Here is a 16,108-nt window from a genome sequence, read left to right on the forward strand (position 1 = left end):
GTAATCATAAATCAAATATATTATCAAGTTGCACTTCTTGGTTTAATTCTCAATCCTTGGAATCTGTTTTTGCATCAGATAGCCAGGTAATGGTCCATTAGGATACCTTCCAATTAGGTAGTGTTGCTTGATCAAGAAATAATTTTTCCCTGATTTAAATGCTAAAAATTTTGGAACAGGATATGTTGCTATGACTTTGTTTATTGTCCTTGTTAAATATAATTTCAATGATAAATATTTTTCAGTGGTGTTCTTGTGACTCCACATCAAGTAATGAAAGGGCTTGAATTCAACTTGTCTTTGGTTGCTGCATTTTATCCTAGTCAATATTTAGTGTGTAACTACTATAGCATCATTTAAAGCTATTTATCAACAGCTTATGAAGCATATTGAGAAAAAGCAATATAAAAAACATTGGAAACAAATATTAAGGGGTTCTTTCTGCTCAGATTTATAGATAGTAACAAATGATTCAAAAAATGGGATGGATTGTAAAAAAAAAAAAAAAAAAAGGGAGAATTTTTAAAAAGTAGAACAGTGAAATAATGGTATGTTCCAAGTTATAATATCATGGATTAATTTGAGGGGAAGAGAGGGATTAAACAGTTTTAAAAGTCAGTATATTACAATATATTAGAAATAAACATTGATAAATAGCCATAACAACAGAAATAACAAATACATGTCCTTTAAATGCTTATTTGCTACTTTCTATTATGTATTGTGATATACGATTATTATGAATATTTTTTTACAAAATTTAGTCTCAGAACTTAATTAATTTCTCTTAAACTCCACAACCAATATTACTGGAGCCAAATTTAAAGCACTATATTTAACTCATTTTTTTATCTTGTTTCATGCTATTTATTTTAAAGCTTCTACATTGTACATTTGATATGTGTTTGCTATATAAATATTTTTAAATGTTTTACATGCATTTTGTTTGCAACACAGTCTTCTAGTACTTCTATTAATGTCAACATTTGTTTTTATAAGTAGTTTATACTGTCTTTAGTTATCAACATTAGAAATAAAATTATATTTTTAAATTCTGCTTATGATAAAAAAGGAGTTTATGATGCATTTACCTTCTTTCTCTCACTTCAATTTTTTTTTGATAAAACAATTTGGAAATTTCAAAACAAGAGTATTGAACTAAGTTGTATTTTTAAATTATTAATTTTCACTAAAATGCGTTTTGTATTTACAATCCATCTTATAAGAATACTGGTAGTATATATCAAAAATACATCCATAATAATTATCCAGTAATTTATATATTACATATATTTAGTTTGATCATAAACAATATTTTATTCCAAATCTTTTGAATCATTATTTTTTAATTTATTTCGTTTTTTATTCAAATGTATGTAATTCTTTCAAGAGTGAAAGGTTTTAAACCCAAATATACTCTTTTCCCCATGGCTCACTTCTCAATATATTTTACAAACATTGTGCAACTAATGTACACAAAATGATGTGTGAACGTTTCTGATGTTCATATTAGAAAAAAATTTTAGAAGTTGGTAAATTTGGAAAAAATGCACAAAATCAATGTAAATGATAAATAAACGTAATTAAAAATGATCAACATAACCAGCACACAAATCTACAAAATATCCATTTTTGCCTTTCAAATTGGTAAATATGTTTTAAATGTTAATACTGAGCATTTACGTGCATATAATGAAATGGGCCTTCTTATACACTACTAAGGGGCATCCAGCTGTTAAGTGTTTTTGGAGGGTCTTTGGGCATCATATTTCTAAAGATTTAAATATACTTAATTCCTTGATTCTGTAATTCCCTTCAAGAAAATTCCCCTAAAAAGCTGTCTTAGATTGTGGTATTTGAATGCTCAACAGCTGTTTTGTATAATGTCAAAAACAGGACACCGCACAAGGGCCCAACAATTTGGAAAAGGTTAATTAAATCATAATCCACACAAGAAATCCAACATTATGCATTATTAAAATGTTAGTTTAAAGAATATATCATGACACGGGTGAGAATAAACAAACTAATGTTAAGTGAAAATTCGGAATAGAAGTTCAGTATATAATTTGAGCCTATGATGAAAAAAATATGATTAAGGATCAACAATTTGGTCAGATTTAAAGCACAGGTTGAGAGTAAGCACACTTTCTTTAAGATATGGTTAAATTCACGTTCATACTTTCCTTTTAAATAAAAGTGAAGGAGGTATCAACCTTTTTTTATGAATTCATTTTCACATTTCTTTTGAGATACACCTCCATTTGTGCATATTACAGAAAATCTATGTTTCTTTTCCCCATTTCCTTCAGAAGCAACGATTATTCCTGAATAGTTAAGACATTTTTATATTTCCAAAATTTCTCCAGTGGCTTGATTCCTTTTTTTTTCTTTCTTTCTTTCTTTCTTTCTTTCTTTCTTTCTTTCTTTCTTTCTTTCTTTCTTTCTTTCTTTCTAGGGTCAGGATTCTTAGCGTTACAATTCTGTTAACCTTTTGCGATATAGTTTTAATTGAATTCTGGTTCTACTTCTTCCACTTATAACTCTATACTTCCCTTTCTTTAATCTCTACTTTCCCTATAACTTCAGAAACCATAGTATTCTCATTTTCTTTTGTCCTTTTTTAAATTATTAATCTCCAAATGCCTATCTCTGACCTTTTTCAAATAGTTCCTCACAATTTTTTATACTTCTATAAGCTTCAGATAGAGCTGTATCTTCTGCAGCATTTTTTTCCTCTTCTAACACCAGTCTATTTTCTGCTTTGTTGCTACAGTTTCCTAAAATATTCTAAATTTTGATCATTTTACTACTTCGGATATATTTGTTGATTCTCCTCCATCCCACACTTTTAGTTTGGTCTACAGGAGTCCTTTTCAAGATAGCCCTAACAAATCATTATGGAATCAACTCTCTCATTTTCTCTCCCCTCCTCACCACCATCAGCCCATCTCCCAGACCATCACCATTTATTATGTACCAGAAAATGTTTCTCAATTTTACTTTACTCTCTTTCCAACACATTTCTGAACCTTTCTGGCCCCCATGATGTTGAACCTGCTGATCTTCATAGGTAGAATATTACCATCCATGCCTTAATTAGTAGCAAGGAAAGGCCAACTAATTCTCCAAGTTCCAATTAACGTTATCTCTTTGGTAGACTCTTCACAATCTACCATAGGCAAGAGTTAAATTATCTTTGTTCTCGTGGTATTTTGCATACTTCTTACAATGCTGTATTAAATATTATCTGTTTATCTATTCCTAAGTGCAAAATGGACTCAGATGATTTTTTTCCAATGCTCTATTTCTGTTGGTATTTTCCAGTTCCAGTTCCAAACAAATTTGACTATTTTGCATGGATTTTTTGTACCACAAAAATGTCTTGCTAACTAAGTCCCTCTGCCTCCTCTACTCACTGCTTTATTCCTGTTGAGTGTAAATTGAATCTTCAACCTTAGCCCTCTGGGTGGAATTACCAAAATAAATTCTCCCAGCAGTCTTTTTCTTTGTTTTTTTAAATACTTTCTCCATCATAAATGCATGTTCCTGCTGATTAAGTTGCATTGAAATTCTCTACACAAGATTTTTTAATTAAGCTCAGCAAGAAAAAAATTAAATAAATATCAGTGCAAAATAAAATGAACCTACTGATCTGTAGTTACTCATTTCCTTTTAAATAAATATTTATATAATTTCATTCCTGCATTAGAGATGGAAAATATTTTCTACATAGAACACCTTCCTTTCTGCCAAAATGGATGGATGATGACGTCATATGTTAGCGAATGCCAATACCTGTAGTCAGAACTGCAAACAAATGGTTAATTATTCGGAACTCTATGGATTATTTACATGTTGCTTCCAGAAATTCTAGGTTGTTTTTTTATGTGAGGTTTGATCACTCATACCCTAACTGTGAGAGTCCTGGAGGTATCCTTTCATCAAGCCTTTGAAAAATACACTCAGCATCTGTGAAGAGCTCCATGCTGGTTCTTCTCTGCAGACCAAAAAAAGCTATAGGAACTTTTACCATCAATGTGGGCTCTCTGGATCCAGTGAGGATAGTGAGATCCATAAGTGATAGGGACCAGGTAGAAGCAGAGACCAGCCAGAGACCAGCAACCACAATGGGTAGCAGATCCAGGGCAGTTATCAGAAAGAATCAGAATGGTTTGACTTGCAGGAAACTTTGATGTGATATAACTGAGCATGTGTCCCTAGGACTGAAACTGATGGCAGGCCACTAAAATCTTACTTGATTTGTATAACTGGAAAAGCTGCAGATATTGTGAAGTCTAACCTTAATCAGCACAAAGAGGGTGTACCATATCAACCATTTTCTAGAATTGTGCCAGTTTGTGAATAGAGCTCTTAGAATGAAAACTGAGCTCATTTTATGCCAAATGAAGAGTAGAAGTGAGGCCATGGAATTCATTATTCTCCCCATATTCCCCATCTCGATGAATCAATTGGCCTTTTAGAGTAAAATGGCATTTTGAAGAGCCAATTATGTCACAAACTGAGTAATAACTCCTGTGTGTCTATGCCCACAAGACCTATACAGGACATGCTCCTATGAAGTGGTCAAAATACAGTGGTGTTTCTTCCATAGCAAGGACACTAGAAGTTCTAATCAGACAAATCGGTGGGGAAAAGGAAGTAAAAGGCATGCAGATAAAAAAGGAAGAAATAAACACCTGATGCTATTTGATGCTAGATGACATAATAATCTACGTGGAAAATAGCCAGAACTCCAAAAATTCCAACTTACCGCTTAACCTCCACAAATTCCTGTGATTTCCACTGAAATCAGTTAAAAGGTTAGTACCTACAACCTTCAATCACTACAAAGATTTCTGCAGAGCTAAAGTTCTCTGGACTGAGCTGTATGTAGGAACCTCAACCTTTTGTAGACGGAACTACTGTTTCCTGGATGCTGGTTTGTAAACCTAAGTTAGATGAGCCAGTTCCATTCAGGCAACATGAACCTGCTTAGTATTCAAATGATCTTTGACCCTTACAGTATAATGAAGAGAAACCTGACAAAAATCAATTAAATACAGGAGAGATGCCTAGGGTTAATAGGATTAGCTTTAGCTTCAGTTAACAGAGTTTGAATTTTCTAGGCTCTGTACTTCTTACCTCTAATTTAGACAAGGTTTTGGGCAAGCTCTCAGTTTCATTATATAGAAAATGAGCATAATTTCAGGGTTGAGGTAAGAATTAAACGTATTATGTAAAGAGCTTTGTTTAATGTCTAGTAGATTAAGCAAAAATAACTTGGTGGTTCCTTTCATTAATATCAGTATAGTCGTGTTTTTATAATAAACTAGAAACATAGTAAAAGATACAGTAGAAACAAAATAATTTCTGTCTGATTTTATTTCATATCCTTGAATGTTTTTCTGTCATCGTATCTTTCTTATATTTTTCTGATGTATGTTGTCTTGCTCTTTTGTATCCAGTATTATAAGCTACTTCTAATTGTTTTGTAACAATGTGGACTTTATATAAAAACAGAGATCAATATATAGGTATATAAATATATAAATAATCTTGGGCTACAGAGGAATAAAATGTCACAGAATCTTAAAAATTTTGCATTTGCATAACAAAAAAGATGAAGTAGAAGACATGATCTCAAGGAATTACACAAATGAACTACACTTTAAAATGTATCTACCACCTCTTATCAAATCTAAATACAAAAACTACTAAAAACTAAATAGGTTAAAACATTAAAATATTTTGAAAGAGAGAGTGATTGGAGCAGTTGTTTTATGAATGTGTTCAGTTTCCAACCACACTAAGGAACATATATCTCCAAATCTCCATACTCCTCATTAGCTGGTTTACTCAAGTTACCTCTCTTTATACACCCTGATCCAAAAAGAAAGTTAATTCTATGCTGTTTTGTATTTTTCTAGTATAGCTACAGCTTATAAAATTTACATGTTGCTAGAAATAAACAAAGTGAGGCAGGATCCTGAGAGAACTCACCCCTTTTTTCATGTACACTTCTTATTTTTGATTGAATCATTCAGTTTAATTACATACTGAGAAAAATACCTAGGTTTTATTTTTTTTTAAACATGAAATGGTAATGTTTTTTTCTTTTTTTCTTTAAACTTTTGGGTTTATTTATTTATTCATTTATTTATGGCTGTGTTGGGTCTTCGTGTCTGCGCGAGGGCTTTCTCCAGTTGCGGCAAGTGGGGGCCACTCTTCATCGCAGTGCGCGGGCCTCTCACTATCGCGGCCTCTCTTGTTGCGGAGCACAGGCTCCAGACGCGCAGGCTCAGTAATTGTGGCTCACGGGCCTAGTTGCTCCGTGGCATGTGGGATCTTCCCAGACCAGGGCTCGAACCCGTGTCCCCCGCATCGGCAGGCAGACTCTCAACCACTGCACCACCAGGGAAGCCCCCTAGGTATTTTTAACTAACATATACTGTGAATACTAGAAATATCCATCTGCATTAGAAAAACATTTTCTTTCAAAACTAAAGACTTGTGGTAATTTTCAAATATAGTAGAAAGAATTTGTATTGAAAATGTTATAACAACAATGTAGTATTTACTCTTTGGTCAGCATATGCTTTCAAGTGATAATTTATTAATGCAGGTGTTTGGATAAACACTACCATATGGTAAGAAACATAAAATCAAAAATGGGAGGTGAGGCATAAAGGGTTAACAAATAGCATTCAATGTTGTGTTGCCCATAATTCAGGTTGTTTAGTAATTTCAGAAATTTCTGTTAAAACATCATCATGCAGAATTGAAATTTGCCTATATTATATGTAATATTAATATGACATTCTGGATTTTTAAAAACTAATTATAAAGCTGAATAGTTAATTAATGTGACTTTTGGGTATATCAATAATCATTACTGACATTACTTAAAAAATTTAAAGTTGGATTTTTGAATAAACATGATCTTGGACTTTTTAAATGCTTATTTTGAAAATTTATGCATAAATTATTTCCTTTAAACATGTCTATTTTAACATGTTTTGCAATTGTGTAGAAGATGTCTGAGGATAGCTAAGATGCAAAAGCACATTTCTCATCTTTGAATATGCTTTTTTCTTGATAAAAAAATCTCTGGAGACTGCAGTGCTGTGCAGACTAGACTATTAAGAACTAGGCTTACTCTCACTAGGATGTTAGAATGTATTCAAATTGACCTTAAAAATCTCACATCTGAAACACATATTTTGTTCTATAAGTATATTATTTATCGCTGTTATTTTCAGTAGAGATTTGAGTTATTAGATTTGCCAAATAATATTCTACTTTTGAAGGGAGTACTTTTATTCTAAAACTAGAAAAGCAGAACAATCAATAAACAAAAGACATAATTTACAAACAGACTTTTATTGCTATTCTTTTGCACAGTCTTAAAATACAATTGCTTTGCTGTTTTCTTATTAAAGGGTTACATTATGGAATGCTTACCAGAAAATTATATCTTACACATATTTTCTGAATTTATGAGGTTCAACTTCCTAATGTTACTTTTACTGAATCAATTCAGTCACATTTTTATGAAAAGTAAACCATGTATTTACTGGACAACACGCATAGATAAATAAAATAAATGTTGTAAATGGAATGCACTTTGATATAAACTTAAATTGTTCACAACCACATATGTTACTAATTGTGCGGTTACACAGGGGTAAACAAAGCAGTCATCTATTTATATGCATGACCTTATGGTACGACGACAAATATGTGTTTCCCATTTATTTAAGAATTTAAGGAGTTCATTTTGAAAGACGTATTTATTCAGATCTTGAAAGAACTTTTATCTGTTAAGAATTTTGGGTAAAAATATAAATCCAAATAAATGGAGGTTGTATCATATGGCTGACATTGATAACTCACTAATTCATTATCAAACAATACTTTTCAAGCACAATTTGCCTGTTCTCTGTGCATTGGGTATTCCAGGCAAAGAACCCACTGTCAAGTAGTTTTAGGAATTAAGGGAGTTGTCCAGTGACAAAGCAAACACATGGGTAATTTCAAATTGCACTGATATAAAGTTTTATGTCCCAGAAAGTAATGTGATAAGGAAGTTTTGCCTTCATTGACCAAGATAGGCCTTGTCTTGTTTTTAGGAGTTTGTGGCTATGAAAAGATGAGGAAGAATCACTATTTTTCTCCCTCCTTTTTTCCCTATTAAAAAAAAAAAAAAAATGCCCCGCTTGTAGAGAATCAAACTGGGAACAAAGAGACTTCTACAGGAGTCCAGGCAAGATTAAATGGGTGACTCAGACCAGGGTGGTTGCAGTGGGAGCTGAGAGAAGTCAATTCATTCAGGATATATTTTGGAGATAGAACTGACAGGTTTGAATGTTGCATTTATTTCTAAAACGAGAAAATAGAAGGAGCTAAGAATGACTCTCAAACTTAGTGATAAGGTAAGGAAAGAACTTAATTGTTTTTTAATTTAAATTTTTTATAGGTATGTGCATCAATGTAAGGGATCAAGACATATGTTTTAGTCATGCTAGTTTTAAGATAACTCTTTGATACTTGGAGACATCAATTAGGCCATTTGATGTGTGTTTGAGAGTTCATGGGAGAAATAAATTTTTGAGGCATCAGCATTAGGTACCGTTTAGACTATATGAGCAAAATGGATTGTCTAGGGAGAAAGAATGTAGATAAATACAAAAAAAAAACACAGTCCCAGGACAAAGTCCTGGGGTTTTACAAGATATTGATGTCTAGCAGAGGAGAAGGAAAAACTCAAGAAGACTGAGAAGGAGCCAAGGAGAGGATGGTATCACAGAAGCTAAGAGGGGAAAGTACCTTAATAAGGGGAAGGCAGTTAACATGCTGAATGCTATTAAGAGGTCAATTGAAGAAGACAGGGAAGTTGCCTTTGGATTTGACAATATGGATGTGGTTAGAGACATAATCCTGAGAAGTATCAGCGGGTCAGAAGCTAGAATCTACTGGGTGAAGGGCCTATGGAACTTTCCAGTTCAACATGGTGGATAGAACACATGCTTCTACCTTCACTTGCTCCCAAAACTACACTAAAATGACAGCAAAGAAATTTAAAGGATAAAAGGTCAATATATAGCACTCTTTGACTTAAGTAAAAACTGTGATCTGGCTATAGTGGTAAAATAGAGAGATGGGTGATGTGTGTTTTATCTGACAAGGTAAAAGAGCTAACGCATTATGAATATGAGGTAATCTATAGTTACTGTCTTAATACTAAAAATCAAGACCTATTAGTGTAAACTTTTCATTTGGAATTGTGCAATTAATAGTAATAACAAAAACAACTACAGTAATATTTATACACTATATATACAGTGTGCTAAACATTGTTCCAAACATTTTATCCTCACAATAACCCTTTTGCTAGGTAATATGGTTATACCTATTACGAAGAAAAGGCAACTAAAATACAGGCAGTTAGTTAAGTGGCTTGACCAAAGTCACACGGCCAGCAAAGAGCAGAGCTTTGAAGCAAATCTTGCAGCCTGACTTCCATTTCTGCTCTGAAGAGGTTAAAGTGTTGTCTCCAGAGAACCAGCATCAGGGCTGAGTAAGTAGGGAGGAACAAGTTTTCTCACACTAGTGTCTTTGTTCCTTAAAAAATATATACATGTATTACTTGATATAATTTCAAATTAAACTGTTTAAAAAGGAAGAAAATACATCCAGTTTTAAGCTTGATTTTCTCTAGGTGAAGGAATTATTGATAGTTTTAAATTTGTTTCTTTTCCTTGTCTGTATTCTGGTTTTCTTACAATTGAGTCCTATCAGTTGTATAATTAAAAGAATGCTTTTTTATAAAAAAAAATTTTTAAGTGTGAATAGGAGTTGAAAAAGTAAAACATAGACATGTCTTTCTAGAAATAATTCTCTGAAAGGGGAAATAGAAATGAAGTGTTGAAGATGTGAGACCAAGATAGGAAATTCCAGAGCACATTGGTATGGTGATACGAATAATCCAGCAGTGAGGGGAAAAGAGATGAAGGAGAGAGGAGGTAATTGCTGGATGAAGTCTTTGAAGAGTTGAGAGGGAACAGGATATAAAAAGTAGGTCTTCTTGGGAGCATGAATATTTCATCTGATCCGTTTCTATAGGAGTGAAGGCAGAAAGTATAAAATTCAGATTAGGAATTTCAATTCTGATATTCTGCATTTTCCAAATGACATTTGAGGCCAGTTCATCAGTTAATGGGCAGTGGGGGAAGGACGGAATATGGAGATTTTGAGGAAAAATTAGAAGTTATGAAAGGGTCTGCAATTGACTCATTAGTAAAACAGATTTCTTGACCATATTATTTGCCTAATTGAGATTTGTGGCCACTAATTGAAAGTGAGAATAGACAAATTGATTATAATAAAAGTAAGTAATAGTCTGAAAGATTGCAGGTTATCACATAGTGTTGCATATTATTTAATCATCACACACATCCCTAAGCAGAAATCTCAGAGTTCAGAACCTCTGTCCCTGGCTTCACCCCTCTCAGATAGGCTGAGACTTGTTTCCAAATCATCGCCTAGATACCCACAGATCTCCCTGCACCATACAGATCTGTAATACAGCATTCTCCATCCACTTTCCACAATATACAAGCAAGAAAAGCAGGCCAAACGCTTTCTCCATTTAATATCCTCATAGTTTCTCTGGGGATGAGAGAATAATTGGAAGGGGTTAAGCCAGGCTGTTACATGGGAATGGTTCTCTAAAACTCATTTTTCAATTGCTTCTTGCCAAGCCAAATATCTTGCACACTCATATTTGTTTTAGTCTCTGGGAGAAAAATCCCATAAGATCTCCCCTTTAAAATACGAATTTCCAGAATTTCTTGTTCCTTGTATCTGTTGATTACTCTAGACTATTGACTGTTGACTCAGAATCTGCTTTCCTGAATCCATTCAGCTGTTCCCAGAAATTAGTGTTTAATCTTCATGATCTTAGGTGTACATGTTGAATTCCACCTTACTAATCATTTGCGTGGGTGTTGAGACAATCAATATAACAATATTGTTCATAGTTTTCAATAAGGTAGCAGAAATACAGTTGGGCTGAGTGACCTGTCCAAGGTAATATGGCTAAAACCCAGCAGAATAGGATTTAGGTTTAGTTCAATTACCTTCTTTGTAACTGCAGTTCCCAGATTTCATAATGCATCATAATCACCTGGAGTGTTTGTTAAAACATATTTCTAGCTTCCAATTCCAAAGACGCTGATTAAATAGGTCTGTGGTGATGACTGAAAATCTAAACTTCTAGCAAGTTCCCAGGGGATGTTGATGTTGCTAGTCCTCTGTTATAGAACAAAATTAAGCTTTTTGAAGTTCTGCCTTTCCAAATCTCATCTTCTGGCACCAAGTCCAAGAAAATTACTAATTCTTTCTATCTCCCAGTATGTAGATGATCTCTTTAGATGTGCATGCCCTAGTTTTGGGCTCAATCGGTGCTATTTCTGCAGTTTAGACAGAATACTGGTAATGTCTCCTTGCAATATTGTTTTTAAACTTCTAGAAGTTACTCTTGGAAGGGCCCCCTGTTAATACTTCTACATAAATATCTATATGATTTGTAGAATCTCAGTTAATGAACAGTTCCTCTATAAGAAATGGACTTGTAACATCTCCATGTATCAAGAGTGTAACATCCTTGGCTCTCTCCTCTACGCTCTACTATGTGGGTTCCATTTTCCCCAACTGTCTTCTCAAGGCATTGATATTTTAAAGCCAATCATTTATTTCAAGTAGTGCTGAGATTCATGTATGCATAAAAATTCAAATTATTTTTTCACAGGCTACAAGGTACATGCAATTAAGTTGATCCCAAGAGAAGCTTCTAGTTCCTCAAGAAAAATATATAGCCAAATTAAACACTACTATGCCATTTTATATAAGGGACTTGAACACTCTTGGAATTTGGTGTCTGCGGGGGTCCTAGAACCAATCTCCCACAGATACTGAGGAACGACTGTATCTAAAACCCCAGCTGAATCTCATCTTCATGTTTTAAATGTGAAACATGATTCTTTAAGTGTAAAATGTCCCTTTAAATTTAGTTATCTATATCTTAAAACTTAAGTACTGACAAGATTTTAGACACCAGTATAATCAATCGTCAGGAATATAGCTGTTTTTTGTTTTGTTTTATTTCCCTTTGCCAATTGAAAAAAAAGTGCTGTGGGAAGATACCTTTAGACAAATGAAACAACCTCCAAATAAAACTGACTTTTTGCCGAAGTTTTATTTGAATGTGAGTTACGACAATCCTAGAAGAGATTTTCTCACTTTAAAAACAGTGGATTTGAAAGTATACTTTGACATGGAACACTGTGTACAAAAAAAAATCTAAAAAGCATTAAAAGAACCTAAGATAGTAAGGATTTTTCATTAAATTGTCAAGAAAGATTTCTAAACAATAAAACAAAGTCATATCATAAAAATGTTAGACGACATATCAACTCAGATAAGTATTTTGTGATAGGAGACATGAAGACTAAATGGCACCAAAAAGACATTATTATGTCATTGAAGATATTTATTTGGTTTGATAACAAGTATAAATTTCTAAAATGAACAACCTTAATTAAGAATAATAATGTCAAGAAAATCTCTATATCTGTGCTTATTGTTCTATATCTCAATTTTGAATATATGTCTCTAAACCTGTAATAAGAATCGTTATGTACCTTTGGAAAATAATAAGGCAAAAATACATCCAAAAAATGAAAGTTAGCAATTCATTTGTAAGGTCTCTATCCCTGGGAAAACAGTACAGCTTCTCATCTAAAGACTAAGCTGTAAAACCTTGCTTCATGTTTTTTTCTGGGCTTACAGGGCTATCAGCTTCAGTTGAGGTCAGCCCATCCTCAATATCTCCATCTCCGACTCAGCAAGGGCTTCTGTGCATCTTCCTGAATACTTCCTGCCTTTTAAAATTCCTTTCTTACTTTATTTAATGTTATTAATAGTGACTTGTTCATTCACAATTCTCATTCAGCGATTATTGTCTTCCTCTTCACCCTCTTCCCAGTCTCTCAAAAAAAAAACAAAAAACATATTTTGTTTTCACCAGTAATTCCATGTTGGAGTGTACAATACATATCCAATTCTTTCCTAGAAGAAATGCCCCAGCATACAGCCCAAGCACACAGCACCATTTAGCATAGACCATCTCGAGTCTGACTCTGTTTACTTAACAATCACCTTTAAATGAAAAGCTACAAGAAATTTTTGGAGAAGTGTTTTGTTTTATTTTGTTTTGTTTTGTTTTAATTACCTAAAATTCATGAAGTTATCACTATAATGTGCCTAAATAACATTGATGTAAAGAATCCCTAACTTCAGAAGAACTCAAGAGTTCTCTAATCAGTTATAAATACTACTTGGTATAAAGAAGGTAATGCATCTACATTTTGAAAATATGAAAACAAATGAGTGAAAGTGATAAGCACAATCATGGTGAGAAGGTTGCAAATAAAGCTCACCTCTTTTGATTTTCTGTGATGATATTATTTCAAAATAGTTCAAAGCTAATAGTACTATATATAGCATACTTTGACCTCAATCTGCATTAGCACTCATGAATATTAACTTCCTCACGAGTTCCAAAAGAACTGCATCTTTGCCAATTTGGTAAAAAAAAAAATAATACCACTTGTCTTTTATTTCTTATTCCAATCATATACCCACTTTTCCCTCAGCAAGAAATGTCTTTATCCCTTTGCTGTGATTAGTTCAAGAACTCCAGCTTAGTCATTTCAAGAGTTCAGTCCTGATTATGAAGAGGTAGCCAGAATCACTTATTTGTCTGTTCCAAAGGTCTCTTTTTCCTGCTGATATGGCTCCTCTCAGCACCCTACAGTATCCCTGCAAAACACTGGGGCTACAGACTTCAGGGAAGAAGCCTGTTGCTACCAAGTATCTATTACTCTTGACGGCTTGGTTTTGTTGATTGTGGTTTCAGGGAGATAGTGTGAGAAAAAAATCCTCTCTCTAAGAAGTGGGTCTCATTCTCTTCCATCTGGTCAACTTCAAATAATTTCTCAACCAATGTCAATGAAAGTTAAAACAAAAATCAGAAGTTTTCCTTGCCTCTAGTCCTGCTCTACATAGCCAGGAGCAGCACACTGCCACCTATGAAATGCTTTTTTAGAATGATCTTGCAACAGCTGGGCAAGAAAGACTAGATTGTCCCTTTTTTTTCAGTTTTTAAACCTACCTCTATGCCCCTGTATTAACCACATTCCAATATTATTAACAGAAGTTCATTTCTTTCATTCTTATTGCAAAAGAGGCTTTGTAACAAGTAATATTCAATACTGACATGCTAATTATCCATTCTAAAACAATAATACATGGCTGAGCCAAATTGGAGACACTGAGAAAATATTCTGGGTTGAAAAAATGAAGTCCTATTCTTATGGCTCCTTGAAGACATACTGAAAAAAATTAAGGATAAATAAAGATGTTTTTCCATGTAAATATTACTATTTGCTGAAACTATTACACTCATTGGTTTGCCTCTTGGAACTCAAAGCATTCTAGAATGGAAAAGTCTCTGGGTCAAAAGCCAAGAGGCCTGGCCTCTGCTCCCTGCTTTCTACTGGTTAACTATGTCATCTTAACCAAGTCATGAGGTTTCCTGAACTTCATCTCTAAAATTAGGGCATTAAAATGTATAAAACCTAAAATTCTCCAGTTACTGAATTTCCATATAAGAGAACAAAAGTTTAGCAAATATTCAGATCACAAAATCTTTGTCTATCATTCTTTAAATAAAAAAAATACTTGCATACATATTAGCATTTCATCTCCATAAATATTCACTGCACATCTGCTTTCAAGGTATTGTCAAGTCTAAGTATTATTTGAGATGTAAAATAAAAAAATCTCCAAATTTTGGTACAGCAATGGAAATTAGAAATATTATATGCTAATATCTGAAACTATGATGTGGAACTTAAGGTCACAGGTAAACCATGGCACAAGAACCTGATATTTTGACTTTTATTCTAGTGACCCTTTTTGTAGTATGCCTCATTGAACAATGTGTCCTATATCCCTTTCCTCTGAAAACCAGTATCATCTGTGAGAGGGCAGAGTGAGTTGGTATGACATGTACAGTTATTACAGCATGTACAAAAATTTCTTTAGTAAAAACACATCACACTAGATTCCCCATTCATTAATTCATGTCAACATTTATGCAAAGCACTATGTTAGTGACTGTGAGAATCCAAAAGTAAGTCAATTTTAGTTGTTCACCTGCAAGAACTAAATCTAATAATATAGAGATATGAAGATAAGTAACTATAATTAAGGCCTAATGTGATTGTTACACTTACAGGTATAGAAAACAAGTTCAGACAAAGAACTGAGGTGGTTTCCTGATGTGAAGTTAGTTGGGTTCAGTTTGAAAAAGGGAGAAAGATTAACAGAGTTAGATAGGAGGGTAAAGAAACATTTTACTTTTTAAAAAAAATGTAAAATATCAGAGAGTTCAGATAAAGAAGGTGGAAAGGGGAGGAGAGAAGATGGCGGAAGAGTAAGACGCGGAGATCACCTTCCTTCCCACAGATACAGTAGAAATACATCTACACGTGGACCTGCTCCTACAGAACACCCACTGAACGCTGGCAGAAAACGTCCGACCTCCAAAAAGGCAAGAAACTCCCCCCGTACTTGGGTAGGGCAAAAGAGAAAAAAGAAATAACAGAGACAAAAGAATAGGGACGGCACCTGCACCAGTGGGAGGGAGCTGTGAAGGAGGAAAGATTTCCACGCACTAGGAAGCCCCTTCGCGGGCAGAGACTGCGGGTGGCAGAGGGGGGAAGCTTCGGAGCCACGGAGGAGAGCGCAGCCACAGGGGTGCGGAGGGCAAAGCGGAGAGGCTCCCGCACGGAGGAGCGGTGCCGACCAGCACTCACCAGCCCGAGAGGCTTGTCTGCTCCCCCGCCGAGGCGGGCGGAGGCTGGGAGCTGAGGCTCGGGCTGCGGTCGGATCGCAGGGAGAGGACTGGGGTTGGCGGCGTGAACACAGCCTGAAGGGGTTAGCGCACCACAGCTAGCCGGGAGGGAGTCCGAGAAAAAGT

Source organism: Eschrichtius robustus, chromosome 9, assembly GCF_028021215.1.
Source record: "Eschrichtius robustus isolate mEscRob2 chromosome 9, mEscRob2.pri, whole genome shotgun sequence".
Lineage (NCBI taxonomy): Eukaryota > Metazoa > Chordata > Mammalia > Artiodactyla > Eschrichtiidae > Eschrichtius > Eschrichtius robustus.